General features: G+C 40.3%; 1 long non-coding RNA gene and 1 other non-coding gene across 2 annotated transcripts; one reads left to right on the forward strand and one right to left on the reverse strand.

The window, feature by feature from the left end:
- Positions 1-5,367: 5,367 nt before the first annotated feature.
- Positions 5,368-5,473, reverse strand: LOC146546571 (U6 spliceosomal RNA). The gene has a single exon (XR_014890960.1). It is a non-coding gene; the product is annotated as a U6 spliceosomal RNA (small nuclear RNA).
- A 7,652-nt stretch (positions 5,474-13,125) lies between these two features.
- Positions 13,126-17,964, forward strand: LOC146546572 (uncharacterized). Its single transcript, XR_014890798.1, has 3 exons — positions 13,126-13,311; positions 16,406-16,548; positions 17,279-17,964. It is a non-coding gene; the product is annotated as an uncharacterized LOC146546572 (long non-coding RNA).
- Positions 17,965-23,990: the final 6,026 nt, after the last annotated feature.

The following is a 23,990-nucleotide window of genomic DNA, read 5'->3' on the forward strand; positions in this document are numbered from 1 at the left end:
CTTCACCCCTCACACCCACTTCACCACAATCTCCACCATTTCGCTGCCTCTCTGTCTCGCTGGCTTGCTATAACAGGATCATGGGCTTAGAGAGCAGTCAGCACTGAGATCCTGCACAATGCAAAGCAGATGTGTGACACACACACAAACACACACACACACATTCACACACGTGGAAGAGCAGCCTAGAGGATTTTGGGCCAGAGGGTGGAGAGAGAAGTAAGCAGAAACAGCTCTGTTGCTAGGATATAGCAAAATAAAACAGACTCTGACGCTACAGTCTCCAGCTGAAACAGGCGGTTTGTTTCACATACGCTACTAACTGTCAAGAGGAGAAAACAATGTTTTAAAAGAGTCCTGGGAAAATGAACGGGTTGAGCCTGTAGACTTTTATAAAAGTTGTTGTGTCAGATGTCGCGTACAACCCCCAACTCCACAAAAATTGGGACGTAAATGAAAAGAGTGCAATGATTGGAGATTTCATAAACCTGTATTTTTTTTCACAACAGAACATTGTAAACAAATTTGTTGTTTAAATTGAATAAATATTCCATTTAAAGAAAATTTTGATGGCAGCAACACGTGGGCGCTTTTAGCAACATTCCGTAAACATCTGGGAACTGAGGAGACCCGTTGCCAGATTTTTGGGAGAGGAATGTGGTCCTGTTTTTGTCCGATAGGGGATTCTAGGTGCTCAACAGTCCTGGATCTGCTTTTGTACTTGTAAAGTCTGAACTGCAGGCAGGCTAGTTCTTCACCTGGACTTTTTTACTGCAAAGCTATACTGTTGTGATAGCTGAGGTACATGGTTTAGCATTGTGTTACTGAAACATGCAGTAACTATGTTGCCTGGATGGCAACATGAGCATCTTTTACGTCTTTGAGTATTGACGGTGCATTTCCAATGTGCAAGGTGCTAATTCCATGTGCACGAATGTGCCCCTCTTTTCTGAGATGTGTTTCAACATCAAACAAACATTTTCCTTTCTTGCATTCTGTTTTTATTTGTATTTTACACAATGTCCCAACTTTTTGGAATTGTGGATGTGCCTTTCTGTCTGTGTCAAGTGAAAAAAACCTGCTTGCTTTTGCATTTTGTTGCTGTTTATATTTCACAGTCACACTTAAGAATCTGGGAGAGTATTTAAGTGTGTTGTGTTTAACAGATTCCTCTGTTTTGGTGGATCAGGTAAAGGCCTGCTGCTTCATGGAGAGCATGGTAGAGCAGTGTGTGAGATGCAGGGTGGCAGATGTTCATTGTTGTGTGTCATTCTTTCATAGGTTTTCTATCATCCACCTCTATATTTATCTTTCTTTTCCTGTTATTTTCATTTTTTACACCTTGCTCCAAAGTCTGCAACAGGAGGAGGTATACAACACAAGAGAGGTGTTTATCCCCAGTGAGGGGATATGTATGGGCAGAGTAAGAAGCCACTTATTTAAACCTAGTCCACTCCTTCACACAGAAGTCTTCAGTTAGTGACAGCAGCTACACACCAGGGTATGGATCTCATTCCTGCAGATTTATACACAAGATGTCCTCTGGTGGTGTTTCATTATGCATTACATCAGTGATTTGAGGCTGTTACCCCCAAAGTTTGATAATCGTAAGACAGGGGCAGCATTTTACAAAACACTGGTATGTGACTTCCAGGGATGAGATGCATTGCACGCATGGTATTCCTTTTAGATGTTTGTTTTTTGTTTTTGACCTAACCTTCCTCAAACACAAAGACTGCAGGAATGCTATTTCCCTGTTCTTCAGAACAGGTGCTATCTTCTGAGAAATCTGATGGTGTAAGTACTGTGTTTCTCTTTCTCTCTCTTACAAACACACACACACACACACTGTGTGCACGTAACCCAGGACATTGCACTGACTTACATTCATTTCCTGGAGAGTCTAACCGTAACCATAACTACTCCTTGCTTAACCATTGCCTTTACAATAACTTTAAAAAAAGCTTAAAACCTTAAAATATACTGACCTAAGCTACGGGGACTTGCTTTTTCTTGTCGTCATAAGAAACAAATGCAGCCAAATAGTGAATGTTTAAACAGAAGTGCGTCCCCACAACACTGAAACAACCTGGTCCAAACACACACACGCGCATGCTTGCACACACACACTCGCACATACACATGTGCACAAAGCCATGGGGAATTCCTGGGACTAATGTTTAACAGGGAGAAACTGGACTGCACCATCAATTTTACCTTTTTTTCCTGCAGACTCTGCGGTTTACTCTAGATAGCCCGGCCAAGCCTCAGAGATAAGATGACTCTCAGCCTGCTTGTGGGAAAGATGAAAGCATTCTCTTTAAAGCTGACTTCTCTTTTTGCTAACCACTACCCCCCACTCTAAGTGTAGCGTGTGTGAATGTGTGTGAAAGAGCAACACTATGTGAGTGACCTGTAAGCCTTGAGAACATGGAGATAAGTCATGATTTTGCATCTTTAAATTTAGATACATGTTAATGTGAGTAAATTTAAGATAATGCATGCATTTGCAGTCACCATGCACAGTGCTTGGATGTTATTATTACCCATCAAGGAATACAATCAGGGAGACATTTAAATGATCCCAGAATACTAATTCATTCTGAGGTGTAATTCCTGTTTCCAGACCAAACTTTGCAGGTGACTGGATGGGACAAATGGGAAGATATCTGGAAATTTAACATCTTCTCATCATTTCTTCCTAGATGCTATCTGAATGTATTTGCTAGCAAAAATGTGAAACAGCATAACTTGGTGCAAATGTATCAAAAAAAGACTACTTTTGTGATTGCTGCACTGAAATTAGTTTGTAACTATTTTCTTAATCTTTAGGTACGTATAATCAGTACATTATGTTTGTTTGTATTATAACTGTTATTTCTCTTCCCCTCTTGGCCAGGTCATTCTCGAAAATTATATTTTTTATTTTCAGTGAGGCTTTTAAATTAATGAAGTATACAATAACATAAAATAAAATAGTTGAATAAAGCACAATGACCATACACATACGCTGCAGCGTCATCAAGTTATTGAGGATACTGAGGAAGCCTAACTCACAAAAGAATGGCGAGTTCCAAAATACGTGCAGCTTCTTAACCTGATGTTTTAAAAGCAAATGCATTTTCTGAATTGGTGAGCATTACTCACTTCACCTATAGCAGCAGGGAGTTCTTTGCAGTATCATACATGTCAGATGTTCTCTACTTTTTTAATGGGTGGCAAATCAACACCCATTAAAAGATCTTTCCATATTTGTGCCGTTTTGGAGATTAAATACATAAACTGTCATATATGATGAAAACCTGTGTACTTAACCGCATGAAGTAAGACATTTTCAATTTGACTTGGCGACAGCTTTGGATTTTTACAGCTGGATATCATCATGTTTTCCATTTTTGCTCCTATAGTGGCTTTTGCCAGTAACTTCTACAGGTAAGTAATTTCTATTTGCTAAATTTCTGATTCCCACAGTCTTTAAAACACATTATGTCACAGTTTAACACAACATGCATTTAACTCTCATGAATTGTGTGTCATGAATTTGTCTTTCTTTTTTCTTTTTTCTTTTTCTTTTTTTTTTATCTCAGTGTGAGTTTATACACATATTTATGACCAACAAGGATAAGCAGAAGGAAAAATAGTGGTTAATCTGTGACTTGTCCAAGCAACCAGCCATCACACACATACTCTGCGCATATGCACATGCACACACTCGTGTACACCCATGCACAAACAGACCTACAATGATGAACCCACTGAGTAACTATAGATTACAGAGCTGTCAAACTGGCTGCTGAAAGGAGGCAATCAGAGGAGAGGAGGACTAGCTAATGGGCTGCCTGACCCTGGGCACACACTAACCACACCTACATACAGGCAGAAACAGAATTTCTCAATTACCTTCTTGCCCCAAACAAAGGCAGAGCACTGTTAAAATTAGAAGCCTAGAGGACTACACATACACACACACTTAAACCTAGAGTTCAGGATATGCAGAGACATGCACCACACTAAGCCCTGACTAACAGGTATGAAAAAGACTCCACAAAAAAAACCTCACTGCAATACTTCACTGTTTCCCAGGATCTCCCAGTTATTAATAAACACTACGTGTGTTTTGTGTGTGTATTTGAGTGGTTCCTAAGACTATATATATATTCTGTGTGCATGTGTGTGTGTGTGTGTGTGTGTGTGTGTGTGTGTGTGTGTGTGTGTGTGTGTGTGTGTGTGTGCGCGCAAGTGGGCGTGTTCCATTTTAGAAACACAGAGGATTCATTGTGATATGTCTATGTCCCTGAAGGCGCTGGAATCTGGCGCATTGTCTTTATCGGAAACTCAAACTATTCGCAACTCTTGACTTGTTTTGATCCTTTCAGAAGATTCCATTTCCTGCGGTCGTTTGGGGAGCGACTGCAGAAAAGCCTCTGGAAGGAAAAGTCTCATTATGGCTTCTGTGTGAGTTGGAAGACTTTACTTGAAGGTCAGTGCCAGCCAGGCCGCTGTAGTTTCCCTCCATGTGAGAAATGAAAAAATGACTGTTAGATTAATAAGCACTGGGAGTTCTTTTCATTGGGAGGTGGTGGACGGGCAAATGTAATCATTTCAAAGGGATACACCTGCTAATAAAATGTGATCATTGTGATGGTTTGTGCAGTTTTTAATACATTAATTAATTTGAAATGTCAGCACGCTGTAGTGTTAATAAAGTCTAAATCAACTATTCTGGAGTTTTCCTGAGTCTTCATGTGCGCTCCTTTTCCACTTCTTTTAATCCCAGGCCTCGCCCTGCTCGTCGGACAAACTTCAGTTTTCTCCAGAATAAGGAGATGGGCCCTCACATCACCTTAGGTTAAGACTTAAAGCCTCAACTTGTTTCTTTCTACTGTTTTCTACAGTTTGCTTTTGCGCCCATACAACACATGTGTCTGTTTGTCAGTTAGTAAGGATACATGTGTGATTTTGAATGTGAGGTAATGTCTAAAGGAGCCACTGTGCCTGCTGCCAGAGTGCCACTGCTCCAGAAATACAACAAGTATGACATCAACTGATGCAAATTTCATACACCAAGTGAATCAAGGAACTGGAGCATAGTAAGTAAAACAGTACATGTGGGGGTTAGGGTTAGGGGAAGCTTCTGTATGCTGCCAGAAGTATGTCACCACATGTCTTGTGCACATATTTTTGTTCAATTTTGGTGCATAGCTTCTATTTTAGTAATATTGAAAGCTAGGCTGTAGACTGTATCACATCATTTACTGCCAAGATAGTATTTGGCATTTTCTTGAAATGTTATCTAGTTTATGGTTGTGGGGGAACTGGTAAATGGTAAATGCACTGGTTCTTATAAAGCATTTCTCTACTTTACCTGAGCACTCAAAGCTCGTTATACAGCTTGCGTGTCATCCTTGCGCAGGGGCCATGCAAATCTTCTCTGTATCGTATCCAATTTAGCGTACGCGCTTGCCTCATTCACCCATGTTTTGCTCCACCTCCTGAGCTACAACCACCTCTATCTTCGCTTGAAGATGGGAGCGGCTGTAGCTTAGCTTCACTGGCAGTGAGTGCGAGATGGGGTACATGCTGGACAGTTTGAGAATCCATTCTAGGCCTAAAGTAGAGAGACAAAAAGTAATGATTCCCAGTCACATCCACAATTATTGCCAATTTAAAATCACCAACCAGTCTAACAATGCAGGTCTTTGCACTGAGGAAAGAAGCCAGCGTACCCAGAGAGGACCAATAAAAATGAAAGGCCTCAGTCTGCCAGCAGCTTTGAAGCCTCTGATGCTAACCACTGCACCACCCTGTCACCAAGCTTTGATAAAAACTGTTAATATTCCACAATAGTAATGTAAGTGCACCTCTTATGCTCAATCCCAGCTGCATTTGTTTAGTCTCTGACTATACTAGAGTAGCTATGCATGAGACACAGTTGAAAATGATCATAATTACACTTGGTGTAGCTAGAGATCTCATTTTCTGTGCGAAACAAGCCATTTTAGCCCACCTACCACACTCTCTTTTGATTGGTTGCCTCTTGCAAACAGAAGGTTTGAGAATCAGGTGTGTGGGGGTGCTGTGCCAACAGTCACAATTGTTGCACGTGTATTGTGTCTGCACACACAGACACACATGCTGTCTGTTTGGGGTGAACATGTTCAATGAAGGGGATTTTCTGAGCCAGCTCTCTGACAGATTTCTTCTTCTTTTTTTTTTTGTTTCACTATGAAAAATGTTCTTTATACATACATGTACACAGATGTATGTATGCAGATGAATGCTGGGTTTGTGTCAGGAAGAAAGAGCAAGAGTGAGAGACAGAAAGAACGAGGGAGAGGTTATTTGTGCATGACAGAGACTAGGCTGTATCTGTAGCGTGTGACACACAGTGCTCTCTCTACAGCAGCTAGGCCACAGTTTAGGGACCTGTGCCAAGGGACAGAATAGCCTGTCTGTTTCATGCCTCTTACTGAATGCTGATTGACAGCTGGGCTTCTTTGTGTGCGTGTGTGTCTATGTGTCCCACTTATGTTACTCCACGCGTACGTGTGTATCAAACTGACAGGCTGGGAGAAACACGCCACACATCGCAGGAAGGCAAATGTAAGGAAGTTGGGTTTTCCACAGAGAAATGACACCCTTTCGTCAAATTGTCAACTATTCAGCGGTGTATTCATCTACTCATTTTCTTCACAATATCGCACATATGTAACTACACTCATGTACACAAGCCTGTAGTTCACACGCATGTTCACATACCAGTCAGCCTCTAATTTAAATAAACAATTTCTCCCCAGAACACGCTGCACTTTGTTTACTCAGTATCATATTACACAGATGAACACGCATGCACACACATGCACAGTCACTCATCCGGATCTAAGTTGCCGCTTCTCTTGAGTGTCACGTTTTGAAGAGCAGAAAGGGACGCTTCACCTCTGACCTCACCGCGGTCCTTCGAGGTTGTGAAGACTGCAGACGCGTAACACGTACATCTGAGATTTCAGAATTCTGAAAGAGGAAGACCAGAGATCGATGAAGCAAGGGTTAGGGTGTGACTGGAGGTCAAACCATCTGCAGAGGAGATAAAGCACAGAGATGAAAAAATAAAAAATAAAAAAGCTGTTTGCGTACAGGAAAAAACTTATAGAGTTAAGGATGCCGCTGAAAAAAAGCAGAAGTTAAAAGTGGTGTGATAGGAACCTGTTTACCACATGATTTGTAATGCAGAAGAGTCTGTTAGAATATTTTGTCCTTTCTCAGGCTGAGTACATACTATAAGAAAGACTTTCAATCAATAAAAATGATTAAATTCTTATGCACTGGCTGACCCATAGCTTGGGTTGTTAAGAACAACTCCAAAAGTGACTTCCATGTTAAAATGTCCGATTTAACAACCTTCAAAACATGTTCACTGCCTCGTACAAAACCAATTTTGGTGTCCCGTCATAACAAGTGTCCAATGTGTCATTGTGATATATGATAATTTGCTCACACATTCTCCCTCATTCCGCCATTAGGACGCAAAGTCCACCATGCAAGGCGATGGGATTAAACCAAAAGTCCTGTTGTTAGTGGATACCCACACTTCCAGTGGAGCACTGGCCACCAAGTGAAAGCTACAACTTAGCCGTGAATCCAAAACTATATCTTGTGTTCAGGGTGATTCAAACTTCAAGCCTTCCACAACATTCCTGTTGCTTCTTTTTACTGCTGTTCTCATGGGTATCATAAAAACTCACTAGCATTCAGTGGACAGTTTATCTTGATACAGATCTAGTTGTGTAAGAGGCATTGACTGAAAGTGAGTTTTCCTTTTAAGACAAGTTGGCATAAACAAACTAGGACATCCATTCAGCCATATGAAAGTGTCAAAATAAAAATACTGTATTTACAGAAGATGCATCACTTTAGATACTAGCTGAGTTTTGTTTTTTGCGCACTCAGTGACGCTGTTTGTGACGAGGCAAAGTGGTTAAAAACGATGAAAAGCAGAATATGAAGAATATATGCGTTTGCTGAGGGCGCTGTGTGGTTTCTGTGTTGTTCCTTAACTCGAGTGGTTGAAAAAGAGATGCGAGCAGAGAAAAGAAGTGAAGCAAGGAGACAGGAACTATAAACAACAGAAACTGGACACATCATCAAGAGTAACTGATAGTCCCCCCCCACCCTCGAGCAGCCCCGCCTGTTCCCTGCAGTGAGCCCCCAGAAATTCACTGGAGGACTAAACAGGAATCCCCCACAGCCCCACGACAGACTGACTGACTCTGCATGGTCTACATCACACATACACACACACTGAATCACTCGTATTCACATACAGAGACACTCATATACACACATGAATTCACACACAGGCTTTTACAGACAGTCCAGAAATAGTCCCGTCAGGGGTATTACCATACACGCTATCTCCCCCAAACATCACCTCATCCTATAATATCACTCTGTAGGGCTGTATGTCTGTGCCACCTGGAGTCATTTATATTAAAAAAGTAAATCTTGCTCATATGTTTGCCACTTGGTCATATTCATTTCACATTTTTCACCCTACACTCTTTTTCCTCTGACTGATCTCACCTATTACTTTCTTTTTTGTTTGCCTTTTCTTCTGTTTTCATTTCTGTTTCACTTTCAGTCAGAAACACATACATTAACATGCAAAACTAATCTGTTGTGTGTGCTGTGCTTCCTGAAAGCATTGTTCATACTCTGTTTTCTGTTGTTTTTTAAAAATCGGTTTTCATTCTCCCAGCCCTCCCACATTTCACAATGACACTCAGTGATGCATAGATGTCAGATTGACAGAAAGTACAGATGATAGGAAAGGTCAGGAGTTCCTCAGCCTCTAGTTCCTGACATTGCAACACCTCCCACAGCAGCACCAGTGTGCTTTGGTGTGCCTCAGTGTTCAGTGAAGCATGTGCCTCACGTACCGGGGGGGCTTTCTTCCACCCTTTCCCCTCAGTATTTGCATGGGACTTACAATCAGGGTTTTCCCTCAAACAGAGAATACCACATAAAGTGAGACACAAGGGAATAGTATGTATATTACTGTATGTTGTGTGAATAATTGTATGTACGCTGTGCTGTGTTTGAAAATTAGAGCTCACTCGCAAACTCAGAAACTGGACAAACAAGTTTAAATTGCTAAAAGGTATGACATAACTGAGAGTCCTCATGGACACTGAAGCCTTTCGCGGAAACACTTAAAGGAATTTACTAGGAGCACATTTTCTGGTTTAGGAATCAAACCTTCAGCAGAAAACAGTTTACAGGAAGCTGCCCAACTGAAAACAGCTTATTTTCAGTTGGTTGCTGCTGTGTGCAATCATGTCAGCCTCAATCCCTATAACTGACAATGCAGCAAATCTTTTAAAGTGCCCTCAACTCAGTTTGAGATGAGCTATGAGCGAAAATAAATACAATAAAAAGAAGAAGAATAAAAAATACAAGTTTCCAATATGGTCTGTGAACTAGCTAAGCCTCACACATACAGATCTGTCTAGATTTATATATTTTATTAACTTGATTATCTTGTGTCACTTTTGCTCCTTTTGATTTACTGAAGTAAGTCATTTCATGCCTCCAATAAAGGGGTGAAGCGTCTTCATCAGCGACATTCAGATGATTCAGTGGTTTCGAGCAACAGAGGTACTCAAGCATTAAAGAGTTTTTCATAAGGTTGTGTCATGTCAGCAGCAATATTGGCTGCTGTGTTTAGCTGCTATTTGATGGTGCTAACAAGAGGGCAGATGGCATCATCGGCACATGGCCATGGGCTTTGAATTTAAAAGAATGAAAGCATGATTTGCTTTCTTTTCCTGTTTGTCTTAGGGAGTTTAAACCAGTATATGTAAGTTTGCATAATGCTAAGATTGGAAAGAGCAGGAGTGTCTGTTTATCCCAGTTTTTTTAATCTTATTGCTAACCTATAATTGCTAATAAGTAATAACATGCTTCATATTAACCTTTATGATATTTTCAGCTATCAGTAAGTTATGAATATTCTTATCAAAGTCTCAGCAAGATATTACAAAAGTTTAAATATTTATATTAAAACAAAGATTAAGCCACACAATTAAAGTTATTAAATATTCAACAAACTACAGTGAGAAGTCCAAAAACATTGATAGCAGTTATCAGAAGGTCATGATGTGAATGGCTGGATTCTGTTTTCCTCTGCTCAATAGGCTTGTCCTGGCCCACATGCTAACAACTTAAAAGAAATGAGTGGCGTTTCCACTTCAGGCTGACGTTCAGTTCTGCACGAGGCTGTGGGCAGATTTGCTTTGTCATGATGGCCGCCCAGGACACACGATCCTCCCCGCAGCATGCACCCTGCTGCTTTCTGTATCAGATCAGGCTTGCCGTCAAGTATGCCATCTATTTCTAGTTCGCCTACCATGACAGCTAGTTATAAACCAGGGTTATGTGATTTGGGCTGCCCGAGCTGAGGAGGTGGTGGAGGATGAGGAAGATAAGTGTGGGGTTTCCTGAGAAGCTCCCAGCCAGACCACCTGCTGCCATCAGTCTATCACCCTCCCACCACTTCCCTCACACTCTGCCATCATACTGTCACTGTACCTGCTTTTACCCCACTTCTGTGTCAGTGTGTTAGAGATGGCTCTTTGTGGCGAGCAGCAGCAGCTCACTGAATAATTCAAAGAGCGGGCACGAACAGAGGGCGAATTAAGTCCCTGTAGAGGAAAAGGCAAAGCGATGAAACAGCAGGAGGACAGGGGGGATTTTAGCCCATTAGAAATGTGGAAGGGAAATTTGATGGGAGGAAGAGGGTAGCTGGGGGTGCCACTGTTAAACCAGGGGGGCAGCTGCAGTCAAAAGTGAAAGAAGAAAGGGAGGTGAGAGAGAGGAGAAAGCTCGTGAGCAAATGAATGGGCACATGTCAGGTGACCGTGGGGAGATCCCTGACGAGAGCTGGTCACCTGACTGACTGGAAATGCAGCCTGCTGCTTGAGAGCAATTCCCAGAAGTCAAAACAAGTTGTTAACACAGACTACAGTTTTTAACAGCAGTGCTGTAAATGATCATGATGATCATGATCATTTTTTAAAATACAAAATATTTAAATATATAACATCAGAATAAAAAAAAAAGTGTATTCTTCAGTCAACCATGGCAGTAGAAAAAAAGAAGATGATGGCCCACAGATGTCTATTATTGCTTAAGTGCTGACAGTTTCAGAGGTGCTGGAAGAGTGGAGTGTGACGGATCACAGTCTAAACTGGGGTAATTCTCTTTTTATTTCTTCTGCTGCTGCTGGACTTTTGGGCCAGCTGGCTCACACCCACTCAGTCACACTCAAGCGCACAATTTTACACAACAAAACAGCCAGAATGGCATTTACAGTTCAGCATGCTTATCGTTTAGAAAGTCAGGGGGATTTGATCAGTTGCCTTACTCAGAATAACAGTACCGGTACTCTAAATCTTAATTATACACTCTCTAAGTGGAAGTTCACTGCCAAACCTAAATATGTTCTTGATAATAAGATACCACATGTTGGTCCGTAAGCTGAGGCCACGGTGGTGAATGACTAACCAGTTAGTGGCTATATGTGGGTGTGATCAAGATTGTTTGATCAATCCAGTTTCTTTCATTTGTAAAATGTTTTGCGGTTGAAGATTGTTTTTCCCTTCTCACTCATGTTTTTCAGTTTTATATTTAAATTAGAAAATCACTATTGAACTGAATTGACAGAGCTGTTTTAGATCTATAAGTTTCTTAATCAATATAATGCTTATTGAAGTTCCATATTCATTAGATATGAGCAGATGTAATGCAAGCCATGAGAAATTTTAATTAATTGGGAATGAAGCAGGTAGCATTAAAAGTTTCAAAATAAACCCTCATAATGTTTTTTTTTTTTCTTTCAACACTTTATCTCAAAGAAGTCTCGATTTCAGCTTCTATAAAAAATAGCAAGGGTCCTGACATAAATGCTTTGAGTGAAAAGTAGTAAAAGGTTTTTCAAAATATAGATTTGATGGATAACTTAAAATGCAGTTGCCTTATCATGCCACACTTCATATGAAGGACAGTGCTGAGAAGTCATTAGTAATAGGGGTCTGAAAGAGGTTTAGAAGATAACTTCTGCTTTTTGGAAAGTAACATGCAACATATTCTGCCCCAAGTGTTGCTCACACCACAGTTGATCAGCATTTAAAGCGCTGTGCATTCTGGGTAACTAAATAAACACATTTCAACCATAGCCGCATAGTTCGTTGATGGACTTTATGGCCCGTCTCACTGCGTGCAGGCACTGAAAAACGCGCTCGCCATGAAAAGACGTTAAATACTTTCCATGCGCACATACTGGTTTATGTGCCCTGGAGGATGCCCTGGCACTAGTTTATACATCCCTGATGGGAATCTGCTTGCTTTAGTTCCGGGTGGTTTGCTGGTCGCTTTGCGTGCCAGTAGCGCCAGAAACAGGACGAGGCTGAATTTCTTTGTTTTTAAAAGGAAGTGCTGTAGCTGGTGTCTCTCATCTCCATCAGATGTCTGTAAAGGAAGGAGAATCGTGAAAAAAATAATCAGCGGTTCCAGGTAAATGTAGGAGAAATAAATATTCTTACAACTTTACTGAAATACACGTAACCAATCTGGTTTCACAGCGCCCACGCCTGTTTCAGAGCATCACTAAGAAACACAGTTCTGTTATGATCTAACGTAGGCCATCATCACGGCAATAATAATAATAATAAACAGCTCTGTTGTGGCAATAAATAATCAGACAGATAACTAGAGAGTTTTTCTGTTTTGCATTTGCTTTCCCTTGCCACTGCCCCCACCTTGATTCATCTCTCTCCATCTCTCTTCCTCTGTAGCATAATTGAAGCGAGTGAGCTTTTGCTCTCCTATGTAACCCAATGCTCGTCCCACAGCACTGAAGTGTCGTTTGGGCAGCAGCTTAAGTACTCTGTGTGCTTTGTGCTGTGCTCTAACCCTTACAGATCAGCAGAAACCCAGATTAGACAGATGAATAATTCACATGATTGCCTTAAATGCAGTTTGTAGTATAAGACGGTATTAAAAACTATTAGACTTCTGATTCTGTTTATTTCACTGTTGTCACTCGTGTAGCCTGTCTTGACCAACAAGATGGAGCAGATCAAAGCAAGTGGAACTGCAAAGTATCAATCTTTTGCTCTCTTTCTTCCTTTTAAGGGTGATCTCCTCAGAAGTATGCTTACTTGGAGGCTGAACAACATTTATACACAAGGCTGTGTGACGGGCAGAGGCGGGACCCAAATGCTGGACTGAGAAACACAAGCTGGTTTAATTAAAGTAAAATGAAACACAAAACAACATGAATAACGAAACTCACACCTTTGCCACACCAGTGACCACAGACTGCTAGGGAGGACTGTCCCATGAGAGAAATGCAGACAATATGTACACAAAGAGGATAACGAGCGAACAGGCCACAGGTGGAGCACAGCTGACACTAATCTGACTGAAGAGACAGGGGAAGCAAAACCGAACATAATACACAGTAAACAGAAGACTATCAAAATAAAACAGGAAGTCACACACACAATGAGACGCAGGCTAAGACGTGTGCTTCATACAGGAAATAGGTAGAAACAGATGAATAACCAAAGCCAGAAACTAGAAATAAACTCAGCAAACTCAACAAACTGAAAACGCTGGGTCAGAGATCCAGGACCATGAAAGACATTAATCATTTACTGGTAATTAGTTTGAAGTTTTTCAAAAACTGAAAGAAACGGCAGTAAATGCTCAGATATTCAGATCATCCAACCTTCTATCTGATCTATGCAGCATCTACTTCCTCTTCTTCTTCTTCCTTTTCTTTTGGCTGTTCCTGTCAAGAGACGCTACTGCGAGTCATCCGCCACCATCCCTTCCTCATCTTGCATCTTTTTTATCCTGTCACACCAACAATCCAAACATTCACACTCACTACATCCACAAACCTCTGTGGCCTTACAATGCAACCTGTCCTTTGTTTTTGCTGCCTCAGAACACACCTCTGTCATCACCCAGCAGTAGCACAGTTTCCACCAGCACCCTCCTTGTTGACATCATCGGTGGTGTTATCCCAGGCCAATTCAATATGAAAATCTACTTCTTGATGATCTGCATGTTTTATTTGGCAAAGACTTTATGCCAAATGCACTTTGTGACACAACTATACTCATTTATCCTGGCTTGGAACCAGCACTAGGATTGTGGATGACTTTGACCTGTGTAATATTGTAATGTAAATTAAGATGAAGATGATGCCAACATCAGTTATTGATCAAGAATAAAGTATAATGCAGGTTGTGTTAAGCAAAGATAATGTTACATTTTAGTGCTGATACTCTCCAAACAGATAAGGATGATAAAACAATAATGTTTTTAATCTGTTTCTGCTTTGTGCTGATCTGTATCTGGGTGAGATTAAACTGATGATCTCATACTCTGGGTGATGCAGTGTTACCGCAGGTGAGTCATCAGGCGATGCTGTGGGCCTCTTACTGGAACTAAGATATGTTCAGATGATCTCCTCTGCAGCATTTAGTTGCTGTACGTACTGCTGCATCATCTCCCCGTCCTTCCTCCCTCTGCCTCCACCTCATCACACAGCACATCTCACATTCCTCCTTCATCCTCCACCCGCTCCACTGTTATGACTTCACTGTCCTTCACTCTCATCTTCTTTCAGTCCCCACAATCCGTGGGTTGTTCTGTTTCTCCTCTTCTTCTCCAGCCTCACCGCAGTACCTTTTGTCTTCTTTCTAACCTCAAATCAAGGTACGCTAACACATAAAAATTACAATTCAGAAAGTATAAAATTCTGACAAATTAACTTTTGGAAAATTAGCTGTTGCACAATAAAGAATCCAACAAAAAAGAACAAATACAGGTGTAACCATATTCACAGTTAGAACAGCACAAACACTAAAATCAGAAAAGACCAGTGTTTGTAATTTAATGAGTCATTTTTATATTTTCTTGGACATATTAAACAAATAAGGCTTACATGTTAACTGGTGAACTTTAGAGATTATTTTACATTTTGGCATATCCAGATAAGCTATTTCCCTATATTTCCAGTCATTATGCTATCCTAATTGAACCAGCTGCTGGCAATGCCTTCATATTTACCAAGCAGAGATCACATTTCAGTAAGAAATAATTAGACACAAATGTCAAACAATTCCCACTGCACCAAAAGCCAATAAATAAATCAAAAACTTGTTGTTTTTTTCCCTCAAAGCCTTACTTAAAGCCGACTCCTCTCTCATCAGTTCATTTCTCCTTTCTTTGTCCTTTGCCTCTTTTCATCTGGCTCTATGTCACCGTGCCTTCTATTTGCATTTCTACTGCTGCTTGTATTTTATGCCCTCCATCACAGAGCAGTAAACACAAGAGCCGCAGAGACGGCTGGTTTGTTTTTTTAATTAGGTAAATGGGCCTAGGTCTGTGGGACCAGACAGAGAAATCACTCTTTGGACTCCAGATCTGTCATAACGATTTCTTAAATTAATGAGCTTCAACTCAATGTTATTAAAATCTTGCTGTGTAGTGGATTATGCATACAAACCCACTGCTTTATTGCTTTTCTTTCTTAACCTCCTACAAGGTGAATGCTCCAGTTTCCAAGGACCAAATATTGTTGATGCCAAAAGGGGGAATTCACCCACACAGTGGGTGACCTCAAACCTCAGCCTTATGCCTGATCCTGACACACTCTCCCACACCCACACCTGGCTGAGTTCAGCTGGTGCAGAGGTGGCACTGCCCATCTTTCCAGGGAGGATCCTTTCAGACACAACAACAAACATGCACTCAGACAGAGCGGTATTATCTGTTGTTATCATTGGAGATAATTATGTTGGATAATTATATCTATTAGGTACACTGTGTCTTTTTAGCCACTCCAATGTCAATATTTTTTCAATTTAAGTCTTGAGTGTTCGGGAGCCCCATGGGAAAATACTGTGAGGTGGTTGTAGAAGGGGCTTGTCGGGACCTAAAAAATGAATGGGTTCTGTGCATTTTGTTTAATTTCTGGAGTAAAGCTCAAATAATAATAAGTTAAATGTTTTGTATGCGTGCAGCGATTTTTGAGGCATGTAATGACACGTCTGATCAAACAAGACAAAGCCAAATTATAATTTCGTTTTTTTAAAAATCACTTAGAATAAAAAAAACTGAAAAAATGTGAAAATAGTTGCTATTAATCAATTCAGTTTACTCCACTAAAGCTATGATATTAATACATTTTATGTCAACCTGTTGGCTTAATAGAAAGTCAAGTCTACCTTTTAACTTATTATGCTCAACATACCTTGTTTTCTTGTCGTAGACAAGCATTTCTGACTTTTGAGTGACTGTTTCGCTCACAGAGGGCTTTTGTGTGCTGCAGGTGTTGAGGTATATGAGGCTGTGCTGAGGAGTGTTTTATTCCTATGGGCCCCCTGAGGCCCCAAGGCCTGTTCCAAGAGAAAGACCAGAAGCTGTTTCAACTTCCTCCACTGTTTTTTTGCATGGAACACCACTTCAAACACTGTACGTCAAAGCACGTAGCTGCACACACAACACATGAATACAGCATGTTTTTATTACACAAACTGCCCACAAAATTAAAGCTGTTTTTTCCGTGGGGTTTCTAAAATAAAGACATGACCAAGCATTATTTTAGCCTTGAACAACAATATTTTTTACTTTTCCCCTTTTGTAAAAAGACAGCTTAAAACTGAACTTTTTGTATGGTTCAGATTTTCTAAAGTGAAAAATTTGCAGTGACGTTTCAATGAAGGAGTGAACTGATATGATTTTGGCAGGTGAAATAATCAAGCAAGTGTTTGCTGATGTTATGCTGCTGAGCTTTCAATAAAAATCTATTTTGAGCTTCTCATATTGTTAAAATTTTTTTTTTTAAAGTAGAGTATGTGAATCTGTACTTCTAGCTCAGCTCAGTTATATACCATGTGTTATTTTTTTCAGTAGTGGAAGAAATGTTAAGATTGGTTGCCAGTTACACAAAGTTAATATCTTTAAAAATAAATTTAAAAAAGCCCTTTAAACTACACACACACTGCACACAAGTAATACATATCCAGAATTGTACTTTATTATTTTTCAGACATGTTGCTAAATACATAAAGACGATTCCTTTAAAATATAACAATCATGTGTTTTGCATTTAAAATCTTCATAGCTACTGCTGTAAAAACTACAGTAAAACTGTATAACGATATGAACATTTGTTTAATATGGTTTCTTGTTTCCATTTTAGGAAATATTGCTGGATGCGATGTCGGATATAAATTGGATATCTGAGTTTTCCTAGACGGCACTTCTTACTTTCAAGATAAAACAACTTTAGAATGCAATTGTTAAAAGATAAAATCCCCACAGAGTAATTTGTGCTAAATATAATATAGAAAATCTGAGTCCAGAGATAACTGATGATATATGGTGATATACTTTACAGTGTTTAATATTAGACTGTAGCAGTAAACGGAGTCCAGTAAACTGGTACTGTAGAGCAGGAAAGCAGCAAGCTCCCAGAATGGATTTTGTTAACGTCTCTAAAGCCCCTGGAGCCACAACACTGACCTTTCCTGTTATGGAAATGTACTGCTGGCTGTTCTAGGCCCTCAGCCACACGCTGCCTGTTTGAATGGTCACACAGGCCCCCTTTTGCTGCCTGCCTCTTTCCTGAGGACTGCTTTTGCAGTTTGTGCTGCTCTGTGAGTGCAAGTTCATAGAGCATTGTTCAACATAATGGGCACAACTTGTTCCCTTTTTATTTTATTCTGTCTTTATTTTGGCACCCTTTTACTCTACGGCATGCCACAATTGAGTGGAATTTTACTTTGAACAACCCAATAAACAAAAGCCTGCTTCTATCTGTGTGTGTGTGTGTGTGTGTGTGTGTGTGTGTGTGTGTGTGTGTGTGTGTGTGTGTGTGTGTGTGTGTGTGTGTGTTGGATGCAGACCAGTTGATACGTGACTCAAAATAAAAAAAATTTAAAAAATCGTGATCGTAGACTGCTTACTGATCATCTTGCAGATCGCTTCAAGGCGCCTGCCTCCTTCCAGCCAGTCACTGTGATTATTGGCTAAACTGGGGCAAATGAAGTGACATGTTTTCCTTTGCAATGAAAACATAGCTGTGCTAATACTTGCATACAGCCGAGAAGCAGCGCCATGCTCTGTCCGCCATTATCTGAACTTTCCATGTGTGATGTGATTACAAAGCAATTTGCTTCTTGACAATCTGACCCAAGAAAAACACCTTCTTTATTAAAACAAAACAAATTACCCAATTTAGCCCAAAAGACACAGAACTGAATGGTTTAGCAGCCTTCAATACATCACATGGGTGGATTATTATAAACAAATGGAGGCTTTAGCAGTAAATCAGAGAACACAGAACATGATCCATATCGTGATGTTGATTGTAGCGGTCCCCTAAAACTGAAGGTCTTAAAGAAACCGAGTTGAACAAAGCTATTTAAGCCAATGTTTCTAAGTGTCAGAATTTTAGTAAAGCATACACAAAATTTCCCACACTGTTTGGCATCTAGGTCCCCCATTTTAAAAAGGTACTTTTTATTTTATCCTGTGTAGCGTAGAATGAACTTCAATTTTCTGCAAAGCTAGCAGAAGCATGCAAAGGCTTTTTATATGATATTGGGGTTGTATGCATCATTTAAAAATGAAACAAATTGCACCTCAGGGAATTAAACAATGTTGGATTACATACAAAACAAGCTACCTTGTAAAATAAATGTTCTTTGATTGATGTGGCTTAAATTAGAGAGATCTGCAGCAGTGTTTCCAACACGTTCTGTATAAATGGGATTTTAATGACAATGCCTTTGGCTAGAGAGCTGTAACCACAAGAAAGCCTCCTCAAGCAACGGGGATTAAACACTGTGATATAAACAATGATCAGCCTTTCTGTGCTTGTAAAAATAGATTTACTAAACATCTTGCCAGCAGGAATTTGTGTTAACTTGGACTTGGACTTTTATCCTAGAAATGCCATGCAGCTTAGCTCTGCTTGTGCTTGTGACGTCTATCATTGTGAGACTGGGGGGGGTTCCCAGCAAGCCCTTAGAGAACGTTAATCGTCTTCCCAGGATTGGTGAGACATTAGAGCGCAATAGTGTAGATTAGTCAGCTGTAAGCCTAGATTGTTTCTGATTTGTCAGAGAACATAAGCACAGCTTGGTAATTGTGAGGCTTCTGGAATGTCCTTTCAGTTTTGATTCTATAGCTTTTGGATGTTGCACATACACAATGAGGAGTTTTTAAAGATTTGTTAGACTAGCAAACCTCAGCTGGAGGTGTGTTTCACTCAGAAATCAGTTTCAGTTCTGAGGTTCGGCAGAAATCTGTGGTACGCTGTGCATTTTTTATGGTTGCAATTTCCAGGACACACTTTTCCCCAGGTGTTTTCAGATGAGTCCTTTGTATGAGAAAACTCTATCAAGCGTGACGGTGGTCTTCTGTAGAAACTCAAGAACTCTCGGGGTTATCTCCCCTTTCCAACAGGGTTTCTCTGTATCGAACAGGGTTACCCCCCCTCCATCTATCTTTATCTCCTAAAGACGGTAAGCTCTGTAAAAGGAAGGAAGAGCAGTGGCTCCAGCCTGACATATATTTCCTGTTCCTCTGTGTTCTGAGATGGACTGTTTTCTCACTTCTATATGCAAAATCATTCTTCTTCTTTTGTATGCTTCAGAGGATATTTGCTTTCAGCTTTTTGGTGAGGTTTTTCTTCCGCTCGCTCTCTATTCCGCTAAACATAGATGTCCAGTTGGTCTTTGTGTCCGACTGTGTTGCTTTTTTTTTTTTTCGTGAGTAGGATGCAAGACAATGATGACCAAAAGCAGGAGCTTAGACACGTGAAAACAAAACTAAAAATACAATTCTGAGCCAATATTTTTATACAAGTAGTTCCAAATGTTTTCTCATTACGCTGTGCTTCATAGTAAAGTCTAGACAGATTTTACTGTTAAAATAATGATTAGGGGTGGTTGCAAAAGCATCAGTCATGAAAACAGTTTGGGTTTTTTAAATTTTTAACTGGATTATTACAGTTGCCACATTTACCTTGATTGTGGTACATTTATTTTCAGTTTTCTTAACTAAGCTTCAGGCTTAGCTTAACGAGAAACCAGAAAATACACTAAATACTACTTCAATATCCCCCCACTAACAACATAACCTCTGAATATAATTGAACCGTGCTGGAGTAGAGCACGTCCAAGTCACCAAGCGTCGGTTCAGATTCGCCGGTCATATCCTTCGGCTACCGGACCCGAGACCCGCCCGCGTTGCGGTCCTGTGGAACCTGAGAAATGGAAAGAGACAGCGAGGAAGACCCAAAATAATGTGGAGGAGTACGTTCCTCAAAGATTTACACTTGGTCGAACTGTCATGGGATGAAGCAGTAACCGCCGCGATGGACTGAGTTCGATGGCATTCTCTTGTCGTCCAATGCGCCGATCAGTGCGGGAGGACCTAAGTCTAAGTAAGTAATGGAATAAACCAGTAATTTATTGGAAAACGATTTAATTTTAGCAAGCTTTTTTTTCTATACACAACAAAGTGCTTGCTTACTTTTCCTGTCATGATTTTAAGTGACCTTTTTGCTTCACACAGCCTGAAATTAGGCCCTACAGCTATGCTACTACTTAGTGGTGCTCACAAGGCATAACTAAAGCTATGGTGCTAATGGCATTAGCTTTGCATGTAATTGTTTAAAGACAAAACTATTGGCTAAATTCAAACTTAAAGCTGATTCAGGTCCCAAAAAATATCACAAGAGTGATTTATGACCTTAAATAACTTTAATGTTTCAGTCTTGTGAGGCAAAAGTTAGCATGCAGCTAGCAGGACAAAAATTAAGACAATCATTTCTTTTTTATTTAACAGCCTACAGCAGCGTGGTTTTAAAGCTAAGACAAACTTTTGTCTCGCTGCTGTTAAATGCCAGAGTCAGCCGAATATAGCACACATCTGCTGCCAGCGGTCATGTCTTAATGTCCGTTAAGAATATCAGACGCATTGATGTTTGACACAATTGATTTATGAGTTGAATTTAGCAACGGCTCAGTATTATTTGAAAAATGACCCGTTGCGTTCTCTGGCAACAAGATACCCAGCTGACTTGGCTATACAAGGATTTTAAGCAAATGATACTTTGTTTTTCCAGTATTTATTACGACCACAGTGACAACTCCAGGCCAACGGTAAGCAGGAATCTGTGTTTCGAGGAGTTGGCCTACTTACACCAAGAACACAAAAGTCTAAATCTGTTCTTTCAGCACTTCTCGGCATCACAGCAAGACAGACAAGGTTTCAGCACTGGTGCCAGCCCTAATAACATCCATGCCTGTTTAACGACCTTGTGCACGTGCATGAGTTTGCGAGTGTCAGCACGGATGAGTTTGTGTACAAGAGAATGAGAGTGTTAGTGATTTTCTGTGAGCAGCGTGGTTGGCTGAAAAGAGAGATGAAGCAGATGCTATTTCTCAGTTAGGATAAACTCTGGACTGTGCCATGAGGCAGCAGGGACTAAGTGTGCATGTGTGTGTGCATGTGTAGTGTCAGACTAATTACAAATGTATTAGCTGTGCCCTTATACAGGAAAGATGGGAGTGGGATATAGTGTTCTCACACTGAAATGCTATATTAAACAAACACCATGCAGTGGGTGGTGAAGCAGTATGTGTGTGGAGAAATGGTGTCTATCTCTGTGTGAGGCCTTTACTGGCTTCACAAGCTGGAACACCACAGTCCTCTTGGTGTAAAAATAGACTTTTACATAGTTTTACTTTCTACTTGCTCTGTATAGACAGCCAAAAATATTCAGGCTCAATTATTGTTAAGGAGAACTGTTCTTCTTAAATGTACTGGTTGCATGAAAATGGACATGAGGATATAATTGCGAATATTATTACTGCAGGACGGCAAAACATTTAACAGTAATCACATTCCTCAGATAAGGTTACAAAGATTAACACAAAAACATAATACAAAGGCTGGAAGTTTGTTGCCCATTGGGTTTTTGAACAGTTTAGTGATGTGTGTCATGAACTGTGTCCCCCATCAGAGTATTTATAGCCTAAAGCCTCAGTCACATAGACCTAATGATTGGTCAGTGACCTCCTGACAACCTTCCCAACCAGTTGGGGTGTGGCTGCCTGGGGTTTCTGGTTGTTCCTGAATGAAAATGATCACAGAGAGGTTGTTGCACCAAAACCCTTGAGACATTGTTGGTGACTAGCAGAATGCTAAGGTCGCCCATGGTGTGAATTTACTTGCGAGTACTCATTAGCTAACCACCAAATCTTGAAAAAGTGCAAAGCATCTCAGAAATTCAGTATATTTGCCTTCAAAGGAAAACATGTGCCTTACCACTGACACCAACACACTTCCAAATGTGGAATTTTTACTATGAAGGCAAATAGTTTCCAGTTTTTGTCCCAATGCTCTTAGTAGTTTTTGAGCTATGGGCAACCACAGCATCCTGCTGTTGTCCTAAGGAATCACAACCTGCAACCAAATTCACCTAGCAACAGCAAGCAATCTTTCACAACCATTCGCCAGCAAATTGAGGAAGCAGTCCTTGGCAACCTGTTATTATCAAGGGGTCACTGACCAGTCTTTAGACCTGCGTAAAGGGGTCTGTAGGAGTTGATTTCACAGCAACTTCCAACAACCTTTGTATAGACAAACACTGCATTTCGTACACTACAACCATAATTTCCTGTGAGTTAGTTATGTTCTGTGACGGCAGACTGCCTCCGACAAAGAAGGCTGCATACAGAAAGGTAGGTAATGCCCTTAAATTCATTGAAAGACTTTTTTTTTTTGGCTTCATATTCACTCATAGTTTGATGTGTCTCAGTGTTTAAGGTGATTTCCCTTCCCCTTTCTTCCCTTGTTCCTTCTTCCTTCTCTCAGTTCTCATCTTTCCTCTTGTTTCCCTTAAGGTCCCATCTGAGCATGTGTGTGGCTCACTCCATCAGCTCCAAGCAGCTGGCCCAGATTGACCCCAGTGGTATGATCCAGCACCAACACACACACACTCAGTAAACAAGAAGGCATACACAGAGATGTCTGCATAAAACACACATGCACACACACACAAGCAGTTTATTATGTCTGTGCCACGTTGTGTTGTGTGAATCAGGCTCTATGCATCTGATAAACTTTCACTCCTCTTTTATGAAAATGAAGAACACATGGACACTAAATTACTGGGTAGAACAGTCTACTTAAAAGAAGCTAGAAATATATAATTAAACATACTTGCATCATCCTGTCATTTTAAAATCCCAATAATGTGTTTTTAGAAGCTATTTAAGAAGCTCGTGGAGAAGACTGGACTGCTAGACTTTCACATCCTAGGTCAAGTGGCTGAACAAGACGTTAAACTGTCTTTCACTGTGTAGCAACCCCCACCCATGCACATTAATTGATTCATTAAGAGTCTTTAGCTCCACTCTTTCTGCTACAAATTGAGTGATTTTTGAAAAAGTCAAAAATGAGCATGCAGCTACTAGAGTAGTAAACATATGATTCATATCTCTATACAAGAGGCTGTTCGCCTCTTGTCAACCTTTGCATGCATGCACATGGCTTTATAGTGGAAACGTTTGATGATCTATCTATCTATCTATCTATCTATCTATCTATCTATCTATCTATCTATCTATCTATCTATCTATCTATCTATCTATATATATATATATATATATATATATATATATATATATACATATATATACATTGGAATTTGCACAATTTGGTCATTTAATGGGGTTCTGATTAAATTTTATTGTCTGCCTTTGAAAATGTTGATTAAAAATGAACACTAAATCAAAGTCGACATAATTGACCCAAATCATTTTGCTCTGTTGAGTCTCACTATTGAATGAGCATACAGTTGTTTTCTGGGACTGGAACCAGCAGAGCATCTTTAC

Source organism: Mchenga conophoros, linkage group LG23 (assembly GCF_057382185.1).
Source record: "Mchenga conophoros isolate Kocher_MC1m ecotype Shallow Benthic linkage group LG23, M_conophoros_male_GT1.1, whole genome shotgun sequence".
Classification (NCBI taxonomy): Eukaryota; Metazoa; Chordata; class Actinopteri; order Cichliformes; family Cichlidae; genus Mchenga; species Mchenga conophoros.